This window comes from Suricata suricatta, chromosome 3, assembly GCF_006229205.1.
Source record: "Suricata suricatta isolate VVHF042 chromosome 3, meerkat_22Aug2017_6uvM2_HiC, whole genome shotgun sequence".
In the NCBI taxonomy this organism is placed as follows: domain Eukaryota; kingdom Metazoa; phylum Chordata; class Mammalia; order Carnivora; family Herpestidae; genus Suricata; species Suricata suricatta.
This window is the reverse complement of record NC_043702.1, coordinates 148,527,895-148,551,173: the sequence shown is the minus strand read 5'-3', so window position 1 is coordinate 148,551,173 and position 23,279 is coordinate 148,527,895. Positions and strand designations below refer to the sequence as shown.

At 49.9% G+C, this 23,279-nt stretch overlaps 1 protein-coding gene across 4 annotated transcripts in view; it reads left to right on the top strand.

The window, feature by feature from the left end:
- SYT2 (synaptotagmin 2) overlaps positions 1–23,279 on the top strand; it is a 105,291-nt gene that overhangs the window by 31,747 nt on the left and 50,265 nt on the right. Inside the window, exon 1 of one of the 4 annotated variants that reach the window (XM_029935485.1) lies at positions 12,804–12,830. The exons of 2 other annotated variants lie outside the window; for them this stretch is intronic. The gene's annotated coding sequence lies outside the window, so the exon portion shown is untranslated. Of the gene's footprint in view, positions 1–12,803; positions 12,831–19,257; positions 19,281–23,279 lie in introns of those variants that run through there. One more of the 4 variants, XM_029935486.1, reaches the window with a different exon arrangement.

Here is a 23,279-nt window from a genome sequence, read left to right as displayed (position 1 = left end):
GCAACGCACCTGGCACCTGGTAGGAGCACAAAAGAGGTTAGCAACAATGGCCATCCGTGCAAGGGCCAGGTGATAGGTGGCCTGGACCTCAATCGAAGAGCTTTAATTTGGCCCTTTCGGTGTTGTTTCAGCCTGGTTGGGTCGGTTGGATGAAGGAAGTGGGGAAGGTAGAGCCGGATCAGCTGAGAGGCCATGAGAGAGGCCCATTTGGGTGTCAGCGAGCGAATGTGTTTCATCCTAAAAGACCGGAAGTCCTTCCTGTTCTGTGTTCAGGATCACTAGTGAAGACAACTGCAAATGAATAGACTGTGTACACTTTGGGTTTGAAAGTGCAAAGTGCAGCCCTTACCGGTGCTGCTTCCGCTCAGCCGTGCCTTCAGCTCTCAGGACCCGCTTTGTTCAGGCCCCAACTCTGCCATGTGGGCTGGTCAAATTCTCTCAGCTTGCTATGCTTGTTCATAGTCTGGGCATAATTTTGTGTTTTTGATAATTTATAATGTGTTTCCCCCCACTAGTCTGTAAGCTCAATGAGAGCAGGCCTATTAGCATGTCCGCCAGGTCTGTTAGAGTGTCTGATAGGAGCTCAGTCAATGGTTGTTGAATGAATGACTGTACATTACATGTATGGTAAGACAGACTCATTCTAATTCCTGCGCCCAGTGTCCACAGACACCGCATCTTATTTTTCCTTATGTATATCATATGGTTGCACATGTGAAGTCCTTCATTTGACAGATACTTACTGAGTCACTCCTGGGTGCCAAGCACTGTTCTGGGGGTAAAGATACGAACTAGAAGGCAGTGGCCCCATCTCTGCAGCTTACATTTTGGTGGAAGGCAGGGAGAGACAGTCAACAAGGTAAATACATGAACAAGATAATTTCAGACAGTAGTAAGTGCTCCGAAGAAAATGAAACGATGATATAATGAGGCGTGACCTCTCTAAAGAGGAGACATGTGAGCTGAGACAGGTGCCATAGACTGAATGTTTGTACTGAGATTCATGTTGAAACTTAATCCCTGATGTGATGGTGTTGGGGTGGGGCCTCTGGGAGGGGACTGCATCGTTGAGAACAGAGCCCTCATGAATGGGATTAGAGCCCTTCTCAAGGAGACCCCCTGTGGGTGCCTGGGTGGCTCAGTTGGTTAAGTGGCCGACTTTGGCCCAGGTCATGATCTCGTGGTTTGTGAGTTTGAGCCCCACTTCAGGCTCTGTGCTGACAGCTCAGAGCCCGGAGCCTGCTTCCGATTCTGTCTCCCTCTCTCTCTGCCCCTCCTGCTCTTTCTCTGTCTCTCTGTCTTTCAAAAATAAATAAATGCTAAAAAAATTTAAGGAGACCCCTGTGAACTCCCTTGCTCCTTCCGCTGTGTGAGGACACAGTGAAAAGACAGCCATCAAGGGGGCTCTCACTAGACACTGACTCTGCCGGCACCTAGATCTTGGACTTCATAGCCTCCAGAACTGTGAGACACAAATGTCTGATTATAAGCTACCCAGTCTATGGTATTTTTATAGCCACCCAAACAGGTTGACATCTGGGGTGGGGGAAGCAGTGGGGGGCCTGGAACGGAGCCTGCAGGCTGGGGATCCTCACGTATTATGGCAGAACCCAGCATGTGGGCAGAGGAAACATTGGTGAGGCTGCTGTGACCAGAGCAGGGCGGGAAGGGGTGCCAGCGGGCAGCTGAGGTCAGTGAGGTGGCAGGCTGGGCCATGCAAGGCCTTCAAGGTCAGACTAAGGAGTGGGGATTTCATCCTTAGTGCATTGGGAACTCTCGGAGAGTTTTAAGCTGAGGAGAGATCACATGGCTCACCGTTTGAGAATAATCCTCTGGGGGCCCCTGGGTGGCTCAGTTGGTTGAGTGTCCATCTTCAGCTCAGGTTATGATCTCACAGTTCATGGGTTCAAGCCCTGTGTCGGGCTCTGCACTGACACCTTAGAGCCTGGAGCCTGCTTCAGATTCTGTGTCTCCCTCTCTTTCTCTGCACCTCCGCTGCTTGTGTGCGCGCTCGCTCTCTCTCTCTCTCAAAAATAAATAAATAAACATTAAGAAAGAAGACTACTCTGGTTGATAATGGATTGTACTCCCATTGGTGGTACAGATACAAGTGTATGACTGAACATGCATAATCATGATACGCACACACTGTCATTTGTTAAAGCCCATTTTCCTACATTTGCCTGTGTATCCAGATAATATCATATTACACAGACTTTCATACTCTTCCCTACAGACGTTCACATGCTCGAATATACCATGCCAACATCTGGGTGTATGTGTGATTAAATACACCTGTGCTCTTGCATCATTCACGCAAGGCTACTCACACAGCAACCTGCCCACACAGGACTTCCCACGGCACACACAAATTTCACGTCCATGTCAATGCACACGCACACATCCACCCCTACCCAGAGCCAGCCAACTCTCGCCGCCCATCACCCAAGCAATCTCATCCAGGCTTCTAATGGCAATGAGATCAGAACTCTATGAGGAATTGTCCTCTCTGTTGAGCATGAATGTGCTAAATAAATCTCCCTGCCTCAAATAAATCTTGTACAGATGTAGAAAATGCATTAAAGTCTGAACGACTAGAGGTGGCTGGAGACGGTGGTGGGAACAGAGTAGTAAATCTGTGAGTGGGGCGTACCAGCAGCCGGAGCCTCTCCACTTGCCCCAAAGCAGGGAAGGGGGCTGGCGGTGTGGGCGAGGCTGCTTCCTGGAGGTCGCTCCAAAGTAACAGTGGCCTCTTTCCTTGCGTAATGCGTCCTGTCAGCTGGCGTGGTCGGGACCTCCCCCAAGGATATGGGTAGCATAGGTCTACATGACATAGAAACATCCATGTCATTTGATCCAGTCTGGGAAGAAAAGCACTAATTGAGTCCAAACTCACTTCCAACTTTTCTGGAGTATCTAGACAAAACATCCATACAGTTTTGGTTTGTTTGGGCCCAATTTGGATACAGATTGCTGATTCTTTCCTCCTGGAAAGTAATGAGGTTTCTGGCCCATGGTGGTGTAATCTCGTTTGGGCTCCTTTCACTTACTTTTTGACTTAACAGTGTTCCAATGCTGAAGTTGACCTGCCACACGCCACACACTCTTGTGAGATTATCCTGCTGTTTATTCCAGAAGACTTCTTCCTATCTCTAAGCAAGACTCCGTAGTACCTACCACTTAGACATATCCCTGTTTCCGGTTGGTGGGTTAAAATGTTCTGTAAATCTAGCCCCCCATCCACACCTGGAGGCCTCTCATTTCTCATTTCCTTTTGTTTCCTACCCCCAAGATTTTCTTTCCTCCCTTCCCCCACATCCACGGGCCCAGGTGTCCAGGAGAGGGGTGAAACATGTCTTCATGAAGCTTACATCCTAGAATGCACATACATGTACATTACATCTCATAATGTTCCAGAAGCAAACATCTGGACATTCTGAGACAGTGGCCCCCAGTACTGCTCACCTCACTCTTGGTTTCCTTGCTCTGGCTCTATATTTTTATGACTTTTTTTCTTCGGTTTTTCTGCAGTTTCTCTATGAGGTGTTTGGGTGTGAATTTCTGTTCCTGTTTTCCTTTGGGATTTGCTGGGGTTCTTGGATTTGTGGATTGATAATCCGTACCAGCTCTGAATATCAGCTCGGGATATCTTTCTCCATCTTTATTTCTTCATATATCACCTCAGCCCCTTCAGCTCTCTTCTTTCTTACTGTAATTCCAGTTAAATAGGTATTCTCTTCTTTTCCTCTAAGTCTCTTCCCCTTTCTTCTGCATTTGCCAAGTTTTTGCCACTGTGTACTGGATCATTTCTTCTGATCGACGCTCTACTTCATTAATTAATTTCCTCTTCAGCCGTGTTAAACCTGTGGTGAAACCTGCCCATTGAATTCTTATTTTTGGTTATTGTACGTATCAGTTACAAGCTGTACATGTCATTCTCTCCAACATATGGTACTTTCTATAGCCTTTGGCCCACTGCTGAAATTTCCAAGTTTGGCTTTCTCTTGACTTGAACACAGCAAATGGTGGTTCTATAATCAGGATCTGCGAATTGTCACACCCGGAGTGCCTGTGGGTCTCTTTCTGTTATCTGTCGTCCCTGCCCCTTCTCATTCAAGGTGTCTTGTTTCCTTGCATGTCTGATTTTCTTCAATTATGTGCTAAGCACTGTATTTGACAAATTGTATGCTATCTTCCCAGGGAGAGGAGTCCTGTTTGCTTCCGCAGGCTACCTAGGGGCATTCCTAGGGCAGAATACCTTAATTCAAGTTCAGGCCTTAGGTTTCTTGTAACCAGAGAGTGAAAAGTCAGACCAGAAGCCCATCCTGCCTTACTCTGCAAAGCTTTAAAGGATGAGATCATAATTTAAAACAATAGGTAGTTTATCATAGCCCTACTTTGGCGCGCCCTGGGCATTGACTTTATTTCCCTGACCCAGGGAGGCCACAGTGGCGCAGGGGTGCCCCACTCTGCTTCTCAGCAGTGTCGCCCTGCTGGACAAATGACTAGGATGGTGTCCCGGAGCTGTGAGCTTGTCTCGGGTGAGTATGAGCAGTGACACTTCTCTCTAACTCTGAGATCACACATCACAGGGCTGGCTCTAATCTCCTGTCTTCCCCAAACTTCTTTTAGCTTTTTTTTTTTTTTCTGGAGTCAGGGAGGATGGTGCTGGTTCTGTTCCTGAAAGTGGGGCTCTTCTTACACCTCGTTCACACGTGGTCGAGGGCCAGCGCCCCTGGTCCCCCTGTTGCAAAGCCCTGAGGGACAAGTGAGCGGTGCCGCCATCATGTTTTGTGGGCCTGTCTGCTTCGGGAGACCAGCTGGTGTTCCAGGGAAATGATGGGGCGCTTAGCACAGCTGATTGGTTACCTAGATCAGTGCTGCCCTGTGCGCAGATAGGTTCAGCTGGCCTTGCATCATGGGGAGGCCTTGGTAGGGTGCACGTTTAGCGTCCAGAAAGGGGAGGGAGAGTCTGTGAAGGGAAGTCATGTTTAAACTCAGCTTCCCCATACACATGCTGTTGAATACATTGCTTCTTTTGTTTTATCAGTAATACCCGGGCCTGAGCCTCCACTGATCAAAGCAGATGAAAAAACTGGGACAAGGATGCATTTTGATGCAGAGCAGTGACCCAGGGCTGTAAGGGCTCTCTCCTTTCACTCTGCTTCCTTTCAGCTGCCTTCAAGCTTTAGGCGCGAGAGGGTTAAGTCGCCCATCACTTTCCACCCATGCTGTTCAGATCCAGACTCGGCCATTATCAATGGCCATGCCCACGTTATGCTCGCAAGCTCCCAGGGAGTTCAGTAATTAATCCTAGCGGGAACTTCATTAATCTTGATTTAGTGCCCAGTGTAGTTGCATCCCCCTGCCCTCCCTTCCCCTTCATTTTCCTACACAGTGAATGGCTCAAGGAAGAATGTTCGTTCCTGGTGATGGCTGCTAGCTGGGGAAGGGGTGCTGCGGTGCCTTAGCAACTTGGAGCACTCAGGTGCCTCACTCCAATATTCAGCCAGTAGCTCACTTTGTGCAAAAGGACATTTGGCAATGTAGGGGTTAAAGAGTTAAGTGCCTGATTCTCTCATTTTCCTATAACCCGAAACCTTTTTCTCTCTGGCGACTCCATGAGCTTCTGTAGTAGTAACAGCATGTTCTCAGCTCCTTCTCCATCCGCTCCAGAGCTCCTGTGAGGTGGGGCCCCTCGCGGGACCTGCCAACCTGCAGGGGAGTTAAATCCTAACATTCTGGCATCACCCCAACCCCCCCCCCGCCCCAACCTCTGTCTCACAGCATTAGGGTGTTTTCTGGGTCTCCCTCCTTTCTTGGGCTGTCGTGGGCCCTTTTTCTTTGAGTGCTGCCATGTATGTCTGAGAGTTAACATAAGGCAATGAATGCTTGGGTTGCAGTGTGACACCATCAGCCTGAACCCACAAGCCTTCTAGTCATCAGACCTTCTCTTTCCATATCAACTAGGAAAAGCTGTCACCAGGCAGATGGCAGGGCCTTAGTTATGCCCTGATCTGAAAGACCAGGGCTCTCGGGTAAGTGGACTGGATGAGGGGGGCACATTCATGTCTTTCTACTCAACCATAGTTCTTAAAATCTAGTAAAGATGAGGACTAAACCTTAAATTAGTATTGCTAAATGGTGTTTTAACCCACAATTTAATGCAGAACTTAAAGAGATACAAACACTTAGGCTAGTTATGTGGCTCACAATATTTAATTTTGTATTAGTAGCTAGTATTTTCATGGCTTGTGTAGAATTAATGCACTCTGAATTGCTTTAAGTTTATTTATTTTGAGAGAAAGAGAGAGAGGAGGAGAGAAAGAATGAGCAGAGGAAGGGCAGAGAGAGAGGGAAAGAGAATCCCAAGAAGGCTCTGCACTGTCAGCATGGAGCCCTACACAAGGGGCTCAATCCCACAAACTGTGAGATCATGACCTGAGCCAAAACCATGAATCAAATGCCTAACTGACTCAGCCACCCAGGCGCCCCTGCACTCTGAATTCATTCATAGAGCTCAAGACTTTCAGGATCATCAACAGGTTCCAAAATTTCTGAAGCCTTGAGGAAAATGAGATACAGACACCTGACCACCATGGTTTTAAAAAAAATGTTTATTTATTTTGAGAGAGAGAGACATTCAAGCAGGAGAGGGGCAGAGAGAGGCAGAGAGAGAGAACCCCAAGCAGGTTCCATGCTGTTAGTGCAGAGCCCAATGCAGGGCTCAATCCCACGAACTGCAAGACCATGGATCCAGCCGATATCAAGAGTCAGATGTTCAACCAACTGAGCCACCCAGGCACCCCTGACCATCATGTTTTTTTCTTCCACTCAACCATTGTTCCTCACATCCTTTCTACCTGATTTACCTCTTCTTGGCTTCTGCTTCAAGACATACACGTGGCTTCAAAGTGAAGGCCATCAGGTTCCCCAGGTCCCCTTCAGCAGTGCTTTGGCTCCCTTCTTTGAGGAGATGCCTTGTTCAGTGGTAGGTGGAACTTAAAACCAACAGACCCAAGCCCAAATCTTGGCTCTGCCGTGAGCTCCTCCACTGGTTCCTTAACTGTGTTCCTTTGGAAAACTGAGGGAGTAATGCCTGCTCTCAGAAATGTTCCAAGGGATAAATAGAATAATGCACATAAAATACCCGGCATGTAGTAAGCATGCGATAAATGGGTATTGTCCTTATGATCTTTTCCCCAAATAAAAGGTTTCTCTTTATTTATCCCAGAATCTTTGAAGCTTGTAAGTCTTATAATAATTCTACCTATAACCCTCACTAGCAGCCTGATTCACTCACAACAAACTACAGAATAAAGTTAGAATCCAGGTTCTATTTTTGTCCTTGTTCGAGTAATGTGCTATAAACTTTATAAACCACTTTCACATATATTACTCTGTTTACCTCCCACATCACACCTGAGAGTTCTAGACCACATTAAAAAAAGATTTAAAGCGGATATTATGTGTCATAGCCACAATTTGTATGTGTGTGTCTGAGTATACAAATGGAGGAGCATGTGAGCAGATGATTATTTACCTCTGTCCGTGAGGATGGTTGTGGGAAGTATATTCCATGCCTTTATATTCGGGGCGCACTCCGGGTCTCCTGCCTCTATTCTGTTCACACCAAGATATCCACCTCCATCCCTCTGTATGCTGCCGAGCTGCTCTGTGGGCTTGGGTAGTGCCAGGAGGAAGAGCTGCCCGGAAATACCGAAGAAGCCTGCTGTGGGCCCGGCGAATTGCTCTCATGAATCTTATTTAGAATGGCCAATGTTGGGGCGCCTGGGTGGCTCAGTCGGTTAAGCAACAGACTTCAGCTCAGGTCCTGATCTCACAGGTTGTGGGTTCAAGCCCTGCGTTGGGCTCTGTGCTGACAGCTCAGAGCCTGGAGCCTGCTTCTGGATTCTGGGTCTCCCTCTCTCTCTCTCTATGCCCCTCCCCCTCTTGCAATCTGCCTCTCTCTCAAAAATAAATAAACATTAAAAAATTTTATAATGGCCAACAGAAACTAAAGTATCAGTACCACTTTCTTTCTGGAATAGTCATATAAACACACACACATACAACATCATCAACACACACACACACACACACACACACACACACACACACACACACAATGTGTTGGTTGTTTGCATGCTCTTGGATCTATTTCCCAACCTTTGCTCTGCTCTCACAGCAAGAAGTACATTCCCTAAGCTCCTTTGCATCTGGACCAGTTCAGCCAAAGGTAGAGTGGAAGGCGGAAGGGGCATTTCTCCCTCTGCCTCAGCAGGCCTCTCTGGCAGCACCCGCACTTCCTCTGTGGCTCTAGTTGGTAATCGGTGGCCCCAGGTCCTAGTTCCTAAGAGTACCACCTCCCCCTGGTATTCCTGTGCCCACTCTAGGAGCGGTCATGGTTTCCCGCCATTGTTCTCCTTTGCGATAAATCTTTCCCCCTATTTGGCTTCTGCCCTGCAAACCCTCCCTTCTTTTCCTATTATGTGTAAGACATAAAGAAGATGCAGGAGCCTAGGGGGTGGTAATCCCAGCAGGATTGCTCTGCAGGGCACCGGCGTGTCCCAATTTCCTGAATGGGAGATTGCTCTGGGTGAAGACAATTGTACCATTTCAACAGGCAGATTGAATCCGGATTCTGCTGAAACTACCAGTCAAGCTGTCAGATCACTGGGGAAATTTAAGTTAAATTAGTTATTTGGCTTTATGAAGAGCGGGGACCAGGTAACCTTTTCTCTTGCTGAGAGCTGCTGACAAAACTAACTCATTTCAGTTAGCTTTTTCAGGGAATAAATTTGTGTCCCACTTATCTGCTTCTTAAATTAGGAATTGTGAACACAAAAACCTATCAAAAAGCACAAGAAATAATACAAATATAAATTTTGGATGAACGGCCAGTTAATGTGGGCATACAGAGAACAAGGGAGGGGGGGGACAGATGGGAAGGGGAGAGAGACATGTTCCGAGGCTCTGCCAGAGACCCAATTGTACAGAACAAGAGAGAAATGTAGAGGAAATGCATATAATTCACAAAGTCATACCCTCCCCCGTGGTCTTTCAGGATATTACAGCTAAAGACATCAGTAGTGGGGCGCCTGTGTGGCTCAGTCGGTTAAGCGTCCAGCTTCGGCTCGGGTCACGATCTCACAGTTCGTGGGTTTGAGCCCTGCATCAGACTCTGTGCTGACAGCTCAGAGCCTGGAGCCTGCTTTGGATTCTGTGTCTCCCTCTCTCTCTGACCCTCCCCTGCTCACACACTCTCTCTCTCTGTCTCTCAAAAATAAATAAAAAACATTAAGAAAAAAGCTTTAAAGACTTCAGTAATTTTATTTCCCAGCTAGAGGCATAGACTCTCTCTGAAGGCCCAAGACACGGATCCCCAAACTTCTCTGTGGTTTTAGTCCAGTGTAGACACATGAATCCTCACATATCTATCTGGCTGCTGTCCTGACAAGTGTCTTGAACTCAGGGAACTTGTCATGTGTTTTCAGCCCAGGGTTGAGGGCATAGTAGGTTCTCATACATTTTTTAAAGTACTTTCTACTGCCAGCATGGGGCTCAAACCTATAACCCCAAGATCAAGAGTTGCAGGCTCCACTGACTGAGCCAGCCAGTGCCCTGGTGCTCGTATTTTTTTGATGAATGACACAGAAAGGGAATCAGAGAGCTGAAAAGCAATGTAAGAAGTTACTTGGTTCAGTCTCTCCCCAGTCCAGACATAACCTTTTTTTTTCATTTCATTTTATTTTTTTTATTATGGTTTATTGTCAAGTTGGTTTCCATATAACACCCAGTGCTCATCCCATCAAGTGCCCTCCTCCATGACCATCACCCCTTTTCCCCTCTTACCCACCCCCATCAACCCTGTTTGTTCTCAGCATTTAAGAGTCTCTCATGGTTTGTCTCCCTCCTTCTCCTTAACTATTTTTCTCCCCCTTCCCTTCCCCTGTGGTCCTCTGTTAAGTTTCTCCTGTTCCATATTATGAATGCAAACATATGGTATCTGTCCTTCTCTGCCTGGCTTATTTCACTTAGCATAACACCCTTGAGTTCCATCCACTTTCCTACAAATGGCCAGATTTCATTTTTTTCTCATTGCCATGTAGTATTCCATTGTATATAATATATACCACATCTTCTTGATCCACTCATCAGGTGATGGACATTTAGGCTCTTTCCATGATTTGGCTATTGTAGAAAGTGCCGCTATGAACATTGGGGTGCATGTGCTCCTATGTATCAGCACTTCTGTATCCTTTGGCTAAATCCTCAACAGTGCTATTGCAGAGTTATAAGGGAGTTCTACTGATAGTTTTTTGAGGAACCTCCACACTGTTTTCCAGAGTGGCTGCACCAGTTTACATTCCCACCCACAGTGTAGGAGGGTGCCCGTCTCTCCACATCCTCACCAGCATCTATAGTCTTCTGATTTGTTCATTTTAGCCACTCTGACTGGTGTGAGGTGGTATCTCAGTGTGGTTTTGATTTGTGTTTCCCTGATGATGAGTGACGCTGAACATCGTTTCATTTGTCTGTTGGCCATCTGGATGTCCTCTTTGGAGAACTGTCTGTTCATGCTTTCTGCCCATTTCTTCACTGGCTTATTTGTTTTTCAGGTGTGGAGTTTGGTGAGTTTATTATAGATTTTGGATACTAGCCCTTTATCTGATACAGACATAATCTTTTGACTCCGTGCTGTATGTAAGAGGTAGTAGCGAAGTCTCCTTTTTTACTCTTTTTTTGCAATTTTCCTTTTCACCTTACCATGTTCATCCCAGAGACAAACTCATTATCCTCTAAAAGGCAGCAAAGTATCTTAGAACAGGAGACTAGGGGAAAGATAGGAACAGAAGACATAAATAACCCTTAAATTATTTTAAATTTAAATAGGCACTCCAGGAAGAATGACATATGGCCCTTTGTAGGAAAGTGGATGGACCTTGAGGGTGTCATGCTAAGCAAAATAAGTCAGGCAGAGAAGGATAGATACCATATGTTTGCATTCATAGGTCTAACAGGAGAGACCTGGCAGGGGACCATGGGGAGAGGAAGGGGGAAGAGAGCGGGGAAGAGTGAGGGACACAGATCAACGGAGACTACTGAATACTGAAGATGAACCATGGACTGAAAAGGGAGGGGGAGGGTGGGTGGGGGTGATGGTCATGGTGGGGGACACTTGTGGGAAGAAGCACTGGGTGTTATATGGAAACCAATTTGCCAATAAACTATTATAAAAAATAAATAAAAAATAAAAAAATAAAAATTAAAAAAATAAATTTTTTTTCTTTAAAAAAAAAATAAATAAATAGGCCCTCCATACAGTGGCATACTATACTCAGCAACAACAACTAAAAAGGAATTGCTATTACCTGCAGCAACATGGGTGAATTTCAAAATAATTGTGCTGAGCCAAAGAAACCAGCCAGAAGGTTGTACACGGTATGATTTCATGTATATGAACTTTTCAAACAGATGAACTAATCTATGCTGAGAAAAGCAAATCAGGCATTACCTGCGGCTGGGGATGATGGAGGCTTGAGCACAAAGAGGCACAAGAGAATTTTGGGGTGATGGGGATGTTCTGCATCTACATTAGGATGGTGGCAAAGTTAACAAAATTCCTCAGACTATATACTTAAAATTTGTATATTTTATTGTATGTATGTAATTATAGCTCAGTGAAGTTGATTAGAAAACATAAAAATAAGGGCAATGAAGGAACTGGGATTCGTCGCTAGTGTGTGTACTCAAAACACCCAAATTGGATGTAACTGAATTGCTTTCTTCCTGGCTCAGGCTGGACCAGGCTGAAGAGCTTGAGGTTAGGCTTCATAAGGACCTCTTGGGCTTCTGTTAGGAAGAGGGCAGGGAATTGCTTTCCTCATTTCACATGGAAAGGTCTTCCCAACACCCCCTTAGCAGTCATGTCTTCTCTTTTGGGAAAGCCCGGGTTCAGGCCATGGGTAAACCTGCCTCTCCATCTGTGAGAACGAGGAGGAGACAGTTACTTGAAGGCAGTGACGGAAGAGCACAGGGCAGGGTAGCTGATTCCCCCACATTCTGCCTCATGGAACAGCTCCAGAGGGTACTCTTGTAGAATCGTGGGGTTTTGTAAGTTGGCTGACCTGCATTCAGGAGAGGAACTTCTTGGATTTCAAGACCATCAGAAAATGAGTGCAGTGTAGAGAAAGGTGAATCCATTTTGCTAGGAGCCCAATATATAGAGCACCCAGGTACCTAGGACTGCTGGTAAATGTGGTGCTCAGGTGCTGGGACTGAGTCCTGGGCTGCTGGATGCATCCTGCCCTGCATCCCACAGGCCTTGTGGACAAAGCAGGGCTTCCTTAGCCGGCCTGGGGAGGGTCTATTTCTAATTCACTGGAGGAAAGCTTGAGAGGTGTTGGGGTGGTGGCTGGAGTACTGGAGAATGTGCAGGGAGAAGAGAGGCGCAGGAGGGAATTTTCACTCCACTCTGCTGCCGCTGGGTGCCGACAGCTCCCCCAGTGAGCTTGCTTCCAAAACGCTGTCACCATCCTACAGCATTGTGAGTCCAGTGTCATTGGTGGCAGAGTTGCATCTGCTCTGCAAATATTGACTGAATGTTTATTACATGACAGGCATAGTGTTAAGTAGGAAGAAAATCAAAAGCCAGTCCTGACCCTCAGAAGCTCCCAGTCTGGTCGGGGGAAACCTGCAAGTAAATGGAAAAGTTAAGAATGTGAAGGTGTGAGCTGTGATGGAAAAGCAGAGGAAAGCTAAACCACACCAGGAGGAAGAAACCAGCCAGTCCAGGAAGCAAGACATGGCACAGGACAAGTGACCTGGTTTGTCCAACAAATCAATGACAGCAAAAAAGGGGGAGGGCTCTATCATAGAATAACTTACTGGATATAATAACCAAATGCAAGGTGGAGACTCAAACAGACTTTGAAAAAGGCAAAACCATACTACAAAGCTAGAGTAATCAAAACGGTACGGTACTGGCATCAAAGCCGACACACGCTTTTCTCCTCCAAGAAGGAACATGTGCCTGTCTCCCTCCAACTCCTGTCATTATCTCCACTGTTGCTACTTACAATTTACTATGTGCCAGGCACTTACGCTGACCATCGTGTATACACTATGTTTTCTTTTTGGCAACCTTATGGGATGGATGTTATTAATCCTCTTTTGCACATGGTGATCCTGAGGCTCAGAGAGGTTGCCTGGCTTGCCTGAGGCTGCTCAGGTAGTACATGGCTGATTACATTGTGTAATGCCAAAGCCTGTGTTTGTAGCACCGTATGCAGTGTCTCCTGATGAACCTGGCACATGTACCCAGAGAAGCTGGGGACATGTGCACTCAGCTCAGAGAAGATGGCACATTCAGGGTCTCCAACATGCCAACTTCACCCCCACTTGCTGCTGATCAATGATATGGAACGGCCTTCCTCTCTTGTCCCTGAGCAGGTGAAGGGGTGGTGCTTGGCTGTGCTTGGCTGTGCCAGCACCCATGCTTGCTTCATCTGTGGATAAGCCATTGGGCCCAACAAGTGTTAGTAATTCGCATGCTCCCTTCTTCAGGTCACCCTGAACATCACTGTTAATTACAGGGTTAACTTTGCCCCAGGCAGGCCCCACCGCATACAGGGGGATCAGGAAGTGTAATTCCCTAGGAAGCCACAAGGCTGTGGAGGGAGGGGAAGATGCTGGAATCCAAAGATCTGGGCCCGGTCTCAATTCTACCACCAGTGTTGCATACAGAAAGCCCCTTGCCAGTTCCTGGTCTTTGCTTATGAAGTGCCCTCTGCCTGGGATGCCCTGCCCATACTGTGTGCTTGGGCGATTGCTATTTTCCCTCTAACAGTCTGCACAGAAGCCCCCTTGGCTGCATTCTATTCCCACCACACAGATCAGGGTACTTACCATACTGTATTGTGGTGACGTGTGTCTCCAAATAGGAGTGTGAGCCTCTTGAGGTCAGGGACTAGATCTTGGTCATCCTTGTATGTCCAGTGACTAGCACAGCCTTGGCACCTAACAGACTCTCAAGGTGTTTGACAAATGAAATAATGAATGGGTAAATGAATGAGTGAAGTAAATACACTAGCTCTGGGACCAACTCTGAGCCTTAGGTACCCCACCTGCAAAATGAGGGGATTGGGTTCATCGAATTCCGAAGGCCCTTAGTGCTTTATAAGCCCTCTGGCAGGGGCGGTGGGAATGGGCCAGTGCCTGCAGAGCGCTCTCTCCGAACACCTGCCCCCTTGTAACGGAGACCAGAGCTGGCAGCCTGCTGATGGATGCAGGACTCGCATGAAAAATCGAGGCCAGGGGCTGAGCTCCCCCTGCCAGGTGGCTTCAGGGCCACCGAGTGGTGCAGCGCAATGGCAAGGGAACATTATCGATGGCCTGACACTGCATTTGGGGGAATTGGCCCGTCCTCACATGTAATTATGAAGCATAGGATTATGTAAAGGGACAGGACTGGATCAGGAAAAAAGAAATACTTTGTATCCAGCAGTGACGATGAGTGAGCTGGGAAGGAAGACCAAGCCATCCATCTCTTTCAGATTGCGTCTCCTGCCTAACGATCCCACTCTGCAGTTGGCGGAGGTGGTGGGTGTTCTCCCCTGGGTGCCTCTGTCGGGAAGTGGGCAGCAGCCAGCCTGACGCTGCCCTCTGCCTTGGGGTTTGGAGCTGAGGGTCCCCAAGGGCATTCGGTCCCTAAGGCATCTCTTCCTTGACCTTCTGACAAGCAGAACTGCATATGTCAACCTTAGCACCTAGCACAGTGCCTGGCAGAGTAGGTGCTCAGTGGTAGTCACTGAATGAATGAAAGACTGAGTGACTGAGTGAGTCAATCAATAACACAGATTACATGGTCCACAGGGGCAAGGATTTTTGTTTCACTCATTGCCCTACCTCTGGCACCTAGAAGTGTCTGGAATTAAGCGGGCACTCAATAAGGATTTGCTGAATGAAGCACGTCTGACCTGAGGAATGTGGATGCAAAAGCACCAGACTGTGGCAGGAACAAAGCGGGGGAGAGTCCTTGCGCCCAGAAAAGAGGAAGGCTAGGGTGGAAGGGGGAGGAGCAGGGGGCAAGGGGCAAGGGTTGATTCACTGGGAGCGAGCACACAGGCCGAATCCACACTCTCCGAGCCAGGGCCCTGGGACTGGCTCCTGTCCTTTGTGGCAATGTTTCTCAAAATGTGGTCCTCAGATCACCCACGTCATAATCACACAGGATGCCCGAACTAAAGCAACGAAGTCAGAATTCGGGGGGTTGGGCCTGGGAATCTGTACTTTAGGGAAGCTTCCAGGAGACTTTGAATGCATGTTAAAATCTGGGAGCCATTTGGTTAAGGTTGCTGGGGGTGAAGATTTCCTGCCTTTCTCACACCCCGCCCTGTGGGTGGTCATAGTAAAACAGGAGCCTTCACTTGAGGAGGAGTTTATATATTATGTCACGTAACTTCCCGACAGCCCCATGAGGCATGGCTGTTACAGATGAGACAAATGAGGCTCTGTGGACCTAACGAACTTGCCGTGGTGGCAGAGTTGGGACCAAAGTCTGGCTCCTAAACATTATATGGGGATCCCTTTGCTCTCCTGGTGGGTGTTTGCTTCCCGGTGGCTCACCCCCATCCCCGCTTTACCATCCTTGGAGCCGAGCCCCCGGTCCTGATCCGAGGGAGAAGAGTCATCCCTTCCATCCACAGCCTGTGCTTTGGTGGAAATACACAACACAGAGGGGGCAGTGTCCCTCACGTGGAGGGTTGGTTTTCATTTAAAGACCTACAGGCCGCTTGGGGCCTGGAGGCACCTCCTGTCTGGGCCCCCGGGGGTTCTGAAGGCAGGGAGGAGAGTTCCTACAGGCAGCCATTCTGAGCTTACGGGCCCTGCGCTCACTGCCCCTCACCCCCGCCTTACATGTCAGTGGCTGTCACCTGCTCGGCAGATGGCAGACTGGCAGCTCCCTTCCCTGGGCTGTACCCAGATTGGCTCGGTTGTGTCCTGGCTGCCCCGGAGCTAGAGCCATCTGTGCCTGAGAGAGACCCAACATCACAGAGAAGGGCAGACACAGCCCTCGTGGCCCCTCCAGGTTGTGGGGAGAGAGCTCAGGGCACCGGGGAGCCAGCCCACAGCATTACTCGCCCCTGCAGAGAGAGGGCTTTTGAAGTCCTTTTTAAAGCTGAAATGCCCCTCACCTAGCAAATACCGCTGACCCCATTTCTTCATCTGAGCCGTCTCCTGCTGCTGCTTTCTGTCAGCAGTGAGCTCCCCTTCCCTCCCCTCCCACACCTGTCCCTACCTCCGTATCTCCCTGTGGCCACTGGAGTTCTGGGGAAACCGAGGGAAGGGGAGGGGCCGAGCTGGCAAGGGGAAGTCTGCCCGTGTTCCACGAGGCTCCTCATCTGGCTTTATTTTCCTAGCTGATGGAACTCATCACCTTTTTAATTGGGAAAGCAGAGCTGGATTGAAAAGTTCCCTTAAAATGAAACCCAAGAGCGAAGATAGGAGAACACAGAAGTAGAGTGTGTGCATGATTGGCATGCTGCGCGGTGGGGAAGGCGAGCAGGACAGGAAGTTCAAGTGCTTGGCCTTCCTGGGAACCCTGTAGTAGATTTGGTACTCGATACTCTAAAGGGGAGCAATGTCCCCCTACCCCCAAAATACTCATTCAGGGAAAGAGAGAGAGAGAGAAGGAGGGAGAGTTCTTTGAATCTGAAGAGCAACCAAGCCTCAAGGCAGAGCCCCCGGGGGGATCGGGAAACTGAGAAGTGCTCCAATTCAACATTCAAGTTCATCTGTCTGTGTCCCAGGCCTTGGGAGGGAAGCTCAGCCACCTCATGCTCCTTCCACTTGGGCCTCTGGGTCCCACCAGGAGCAGAGCAGGGGGCTAGCTGCACGCAGGCAGGGGCAAGAGGTAGAGGCCACTAGGCTGAGTTGGAAGGGTTGACACATCCCCGGGCAACCTGGCGCTCCTTTCTGGAAGCGTTTGGCAGCACATTTCCCTGGGAAATGAGGACTTTTAGGAAAAAAACTAACAACAACAAAAAATCCTACCACTGCATTGCAGAGCCTCTGAGATTGGTGCAGGCTTCTGGGCGGCTGCTTGAGGCACACATCCGCCACACGTTGTCACCCAGCCTGCACCAGGCCCAGGGCCTCCTCGCCCCCTCTGGCAGCTGCTGTCACAGCCCAGGGGCAGGGGAAGTGGGTCACCGGCTCTCCTGCCACTCAGCCCCTGACTGGCCCGGTCAGGATCCGAGGGCCACCGGGAGGCAAAGGTGGGGAGGGCAGAGCAGGGGGAGGGGAGAGAGCAAGGGGACCAGGTGGTTGGGCTTTGTCACAATGCCCTGCTTATCTCCATCACTGAGGGTAGTTTGGCTGGAACCTGTGCATGCCCATTCCTGATGCCACCCGGTGTGAGCCATCCTTCCATTTTCTCCTCATTCTCTCCAAAAAGGGGGCCCACACAGCCTTTGCCATCCACCTACTTCCTGTCTCCCAGCTTGCAGACTCAGGACCATCAGAGCTGAAAGGGACCATCTAGTCCAGTCTTTTTATTGTATTAGCAAGAAGCCTGAGACCCAGAGAGGTGAAGTGACTTGTCCAAGGTCACTCGGTGAGCTGAGGGCAGAGCTGGTCCTGGAGTGGAGGCCCAGAGGTAGTACCGAAAGTGACAGAACATGCTGAGTGAGTCAAGTGACAGGACCCCCCGGAGGGGTCTGGTAACTTTCTGCTGATTGATGAATGAAGAGGAGTACAGAACTGACACTGGTGCAGGGGGGCAGGGGCAATGTCATCCCCCCCAGACCCCAAGCCTCCTTCAGGAGGGGGTGCCCTCTGCCTTCACTCTCCAGAAGCCCCCTCCCCAAGGCTCCAGCCCATCTAACAGGGCTTGTCAAGCACAATGAGGGGGCTCCCAGGGCTTTCAGTTCCTGGATGGGGGGATGACATCAGGGCAAGTGAGAGGCCAAGCGGGGGCAGGGATCTCACTTCATGCCCCAGGAGCTGTGCACCCAAAGCTAGCTGACAGCACTCCTGTGTGAGGGAGGAGAGGGAAAAATACAGGGAGCCACCAACCTTTTCCAGCTCGCAGAGTTGTCTGACTGCTACCCTCCCACCCGACTTTCCCCAGGGCCATGTGGTACCCACCCGCCCCGCCCCGTCTTCCCTTCTAAAAACGAGGAGCAGTTCTGTCCTGGGGCCTGGCCCCCCTCTCCCAGGGAGATGGGCTTCAGGTCTGCCTGGGAGGGGACAGGCTTATGGGCGGGTAAAGAGGCCCTCCCTGGGTCCTGAGCATCTCTTCGGAAGGCCACCTTTGGCACTCCTCCGGTAAGCTGCCCTAAGACCGTGGTGCACATGCCCCCAGTGTGGGCGTGTTTGGACCAGCTCTGCTCCAGGCTGTGCTGCTGACCGAAAATCTCAATCAGGTCTGGGTCACACTTCAGAACATCTCCAATAAGATTATAAATTATGTAGACATCTGCCTCTTGACTTGATCGGGAGTGCATGACAAATGGTTATAGGAAGTACACCCATGGAAAAGAACTAACCGTACCTTTCACCTAGGGCTCACTCTGCCAAAGTCTGACCCTTGGAGTCTGCGCTGACTGGCTCATATTTAGGGTTTGTTGTACTTTCTTGGATATCCCATTTCAAGAAGGATAGACAGATGAGGTCTTGTGGGGAAGAGTTTGGCCAGGATGGTAGAGACAGTGGCAAACCCTGAAGGAGAAGGGAGGCAGCACGGTAGATAGACAAGGACACCCCTGGGGCCACAGTGGCTGTTCTCGGAGATCAGGAGAACCATCACCCCTTCTAGATGTTTCCACTCTTGCCAGCAGTGGAAGAGATTCAGATGATAGAGGAATAGATTATGGTTCATGATGAGGAAGTCCATGCTAACTCCTAAGGTGGGAAGGGCTGGCTCATGACGAAGCCCCGTGCTGCAATGTGTGAGCAGAGGCGGGGTCATCGCGGATGTGGCTCAGGGAGCGTCTGCGCGGAGTGGGAGTGTGGGCTGTGGACCACTGAGCAGGGAAGCGAAGGGGAGTCACATTGATGGCTGGGTCGGGCCCTCTACCTGCCGTGTGTGTAACATCCAACGCGCTCTGTTGTCATCAGAGCTTCACAACATCCTTGCTAAAAGAAGTGTTATCTGCTGCTTTTATAGATGGCGCATGCGCCTCAGAAAGGTTCAGGACATACAGCTATGATCAGTTCAGCCTCTGGATTATTCCTGACGGGGCTGATCTCCCCCGCTAACACTTCAGATCAGTGTACGTGTGCACCTGCATGCATGTGCGTGCATGTGCCTGTATACCTGCATGTGTGTTTATGTGTCCCTGCACACACTCGTGTGTTCCACAGCCTGCCTGTCCTATCAGTGCCTCGCAATCCCTTATTGCAGCAGATCAGGAGCCACAGACCACTTGCTGGGAAGACCTGCTGCTCTGCCTCATAGGGGTGCCACAGGGAGGGCTGCTCAGCCTCGCTCCTGCCGACCCCCTCCCAGGTCCTCTGCAACGTCAGTAAGACTGGGTCCTACCCCCATCTCCAACTGACAGTGAAGGCCTCAGGGCGCGTACCGGGTGGGCTGGGCAGGATGTGGTGGGAGTCCCTGGGCTCTCAGGTGTGGGGGCTTCTGTCCAACCCCAGACACACCTGCCCTCTCCTCTCCTGTGCCCTCTCTCCCTGCATCATGGTGCAGCCCTGGGCCAGCGGGAGGAAATTAGAGACCGAGTGTTCTGGCCCCTTGCTCTCCTAGGGTCTCTCAGACCCTCTGGCCCATACCCATCTCTTCTGGAGAGACAGCCCCTGGGAGGGAGAGCACGTCACACAGGCCTGGTCCTGGGAACTCTGCTCATCTCTGAGCCCCATCACCCACTTCTGAAAAGCGAGGATAGGGATATCTATCTCACAAAGGCCAAGTGAGCGAAAGCTCATAAAGACTCAGCACAGTGCTCGGTGGAACAGTGGTGCTCCCTTGCGAAGTAGTGCGGTGCTCCCTTGTCACCTAGAGGCCTTGGGCACATGAGCAGCTGTCGGTTTAACAGCAGATCAAGGAGACAGGAAACTGCGTGACTCTGAGAGCAAAAGAGAACAAGGCAACATTGTGAAAGTGGGGCATGCACTCCTGTCTCGTAGGGCTGCTGTCTGGGGTGCACTGTACCCGGCTTCCTCAAGCCGTGCCCGGGACTTTTCTCTCCTCCTCTGACATGAGCACACCCTGTGGCTTCAACCCCCGCCTCTAGATAGGTGATGCACAGACGTGGATCTCTGGCCCCATCCCGTTCCCCTGAGACCCGCTGGCCCAGCATGTCCATTGGGATGCCTTAAAGGTAAACCTGGTCCATGCTTACTCCCACTGCCCACACATGGTGTGGCTCCAGGGTTTTCTGTCCCAGTGAGTGACAGCCCCTGCAGCCAGCAGCACAGAACTGCTGCTAATGCTTGCCTCTCCCTCTCCCTTCATATCCAACCCAGTACCAAAGCCAGTCACTTTCTTCTCTCTTGAAACCTTCTACTTCTCTCCCATCTCTAGCACGCTGGCCCAGCCAATGTCTTACCTGAATGGCGCAGAGGCTGTTCATTCTGCCTGGAATGTGCTTCCCTCCTCTCCACCTAGTTAGTTTCTACGCAGCCTTCAAGCTTCAGTTCAAGGGCGGCTTCCCCAAAAGTCCATCTATTAGAGTTGTACGGAACCATCCCACACTCCTTCACAGAACTGGTTATCCCACAGAACAGACAGTGTGTATGTAGGTGTGTGTGGTCATATGATTGGTGTCATATCCCTAAGTAGACTGAATACCCTGTGAGGCACAGCCTTGTCAGCTCTTGCCCACTGTTGATTCCTCAATGCCCAAGAACAGCACTTGATGCACAAAATAGGCAATTAACACAAAGTTGTTGAATGGATGAATGGGTTGGTGAGGGCAAGTCTAGAGTCAGGGTTTGGGTGCAGATAGAGGCTGGAGGAAGGAGGTCTGGTCCTTTAAGACACAGGCTTGGGTTGAGGGCAGAGCATGCAGGGTTGGGGGTCGCTATCACGGGCTCCACGAAAACCTGGTCCAACAGGGAGTGCGGGCAGCTGAGTGGCCTTCTTGGGAGAGTGCCTTCTAGGTCATGTGACTGTGAAAATATTAGTCCTCAGGAACAATTAGTTAAGTTAATTAGCTCATCCATTTAAGAAGCAGCTAAAGCAACAATGCCTGAAGACCGTTTGGAGAAAGACACTCAATTATTTGCACCAATGTCACCCTAATTTCCTTGATAAGCTTGGCTGTGGCTGGGCAAGGGAAGAGACTTGAACACTCAATTAATTTCCTCTGTTCGGGGCCGGGGATGGGAGGGAGAGGGGGACCCTGGGCACGAGAGCTGGCTGAAAGTAGGTTGGCGGGATACCGCAAGCCTGTGGCCACCTGAAGACTGCATCGTGACCCCACAGACCCTTCTGATAAAGACATAGGATTTGTAGGGCTTTGAGATGTCACCCCAGAGAGAGAAAAACTTAGCCATGGTCCCACAAGGACAGACCCAGAACCCTGGCTCCCAGCCTCCTAGACCAGGACCTCCTCCTCAGGAGGGGATGTGAAAATCATAACTGTGGTGGTCCAGGAGGTAAGGTGACACGGTCACAGGACATGGCTTGCCCAGAGCAGCAGGGGCCCCCGCCTCCATCTGGGACTCTAGCACCCAGTCTCTGTTTCCCCATCTGAAAACTGAGGCTAGAGTTTGAAGTAGGCTTGAAGAGATCCCCACTCTCTGCTCTCAATCTCTGGGGACAGTCTTCTCTGCAAAGGTTCTAGTCTTTTTCTGACCTCCATATGAGGTCCATAGCCCAGACTGATTGGGCATGTGCCCAGAACCATGCAAGGACAAGAACTGTGTCTGTGAGGACCAGTCAGGGAGGACAGGGCCCCAACTGAAGAGGTGGCCCTGGGGGGCTCTGAGGGACAATGAGAGGTGCTCCAGGTAATTATGTGTATAAATGTAGGCAGGTAGGCACAGGAAGGTAGGCACAAGAAGGATGCAGATAGCTGGAAGGCTCAGGGGACTCAACGCTGCGGGCAGAGGCAGGAGAGTTGGAATGGGAGCCAGTTTAGGAAGAGCCATGGTGACCAGAGAGAAGCCTTTGGGCTGGGCACACTGGAAAAGGGTGATGCTCTGGGCTTTTGATTAAGATAATGGCATTAGGAGGTGAAGCCATACACGCAGAGTCAGGGAAAGGTGTCACGGGGAGGGGCATATTTTCCCCGGTGTGCTGAGCTGGGCGACTTCTCGCAAGGCTCGGTTAGGAGGAAATCCCAAACTCTAAGGGAGTTGGAAATTGGTGGCTGACTGACAGGCATCAAAGGACAGCCCAAGCTCTAGGCAAGGTGCTTTATATATGTGTCATCTTAGGTGAGTTTGGCTACGAATGTTCCTTCAGCAAAAAAAACTGGAGGGGAGCCTGGGTGGCTCAGTCAGTTGAGTCTGACTCTTGATTTTGGCTCAGGCCATGATCTCACCGTCATGAGATCAAGCTTTGTGTTGGCTCAGCACAGAGTGTGGAACCTGCCTGGGATTCTCTCTCTCTCTCTCTCTCTCTCTCTCTCTCTCTCTTTCACTGCCCCTCCCCTACTTGTGCCTGCATGTTCTCTCTCAAAATAAATAAACTTAAAAAAATAAAAAGAAAGTGGAACTCATAGAGTTTATGTAATTCATCCAATTCCCACCCTTAATATTAAGGCAGAGCTGAGATTCTAGGTCTGACTTGAAGCCACAGCGCAAACACTGTGGTTCTGAAGCAGTCTGTTCTCCCCCTTGGCTATGCAGAGAATGACTGATGCCAGGGCCCCTCCAGGCTAATTGAATCTGAATCTCTGGGCGGGGGATAAGGGGGTGCTGGCCATCTTTCTTTGAAGTTCCTCAGGTGACTGATGGACAGAGAAGCTGAGAAGCCCTCTGGCTGTAGCAAGTTGCTTCCCACTTTGGCTCCGGGCTCCAACCATCCGCTTGCTGTGGGGACTGACTCCTGTCGCCAGGTGCTAATCTATTGTTGTCACCGATGCAGAAAGCAGGGAAGACAGATTGATACATCAGGCTTGATCTGGGGCAGGTCTCCTGAAGAAGGGCAGCGCTAGCCACTGAAGGAGAGTGAGATGAAAAGCGGAGGAGGTCTTATGGTGGACCCTGGGAGAAGAGTGAAGCTGGGGGCTGAACCCCAGCACCCCCTGTGGCCCGCATATGCATGGACCATGAGTTCCTCCTCCACCATGACCACAAACCTTGATGCA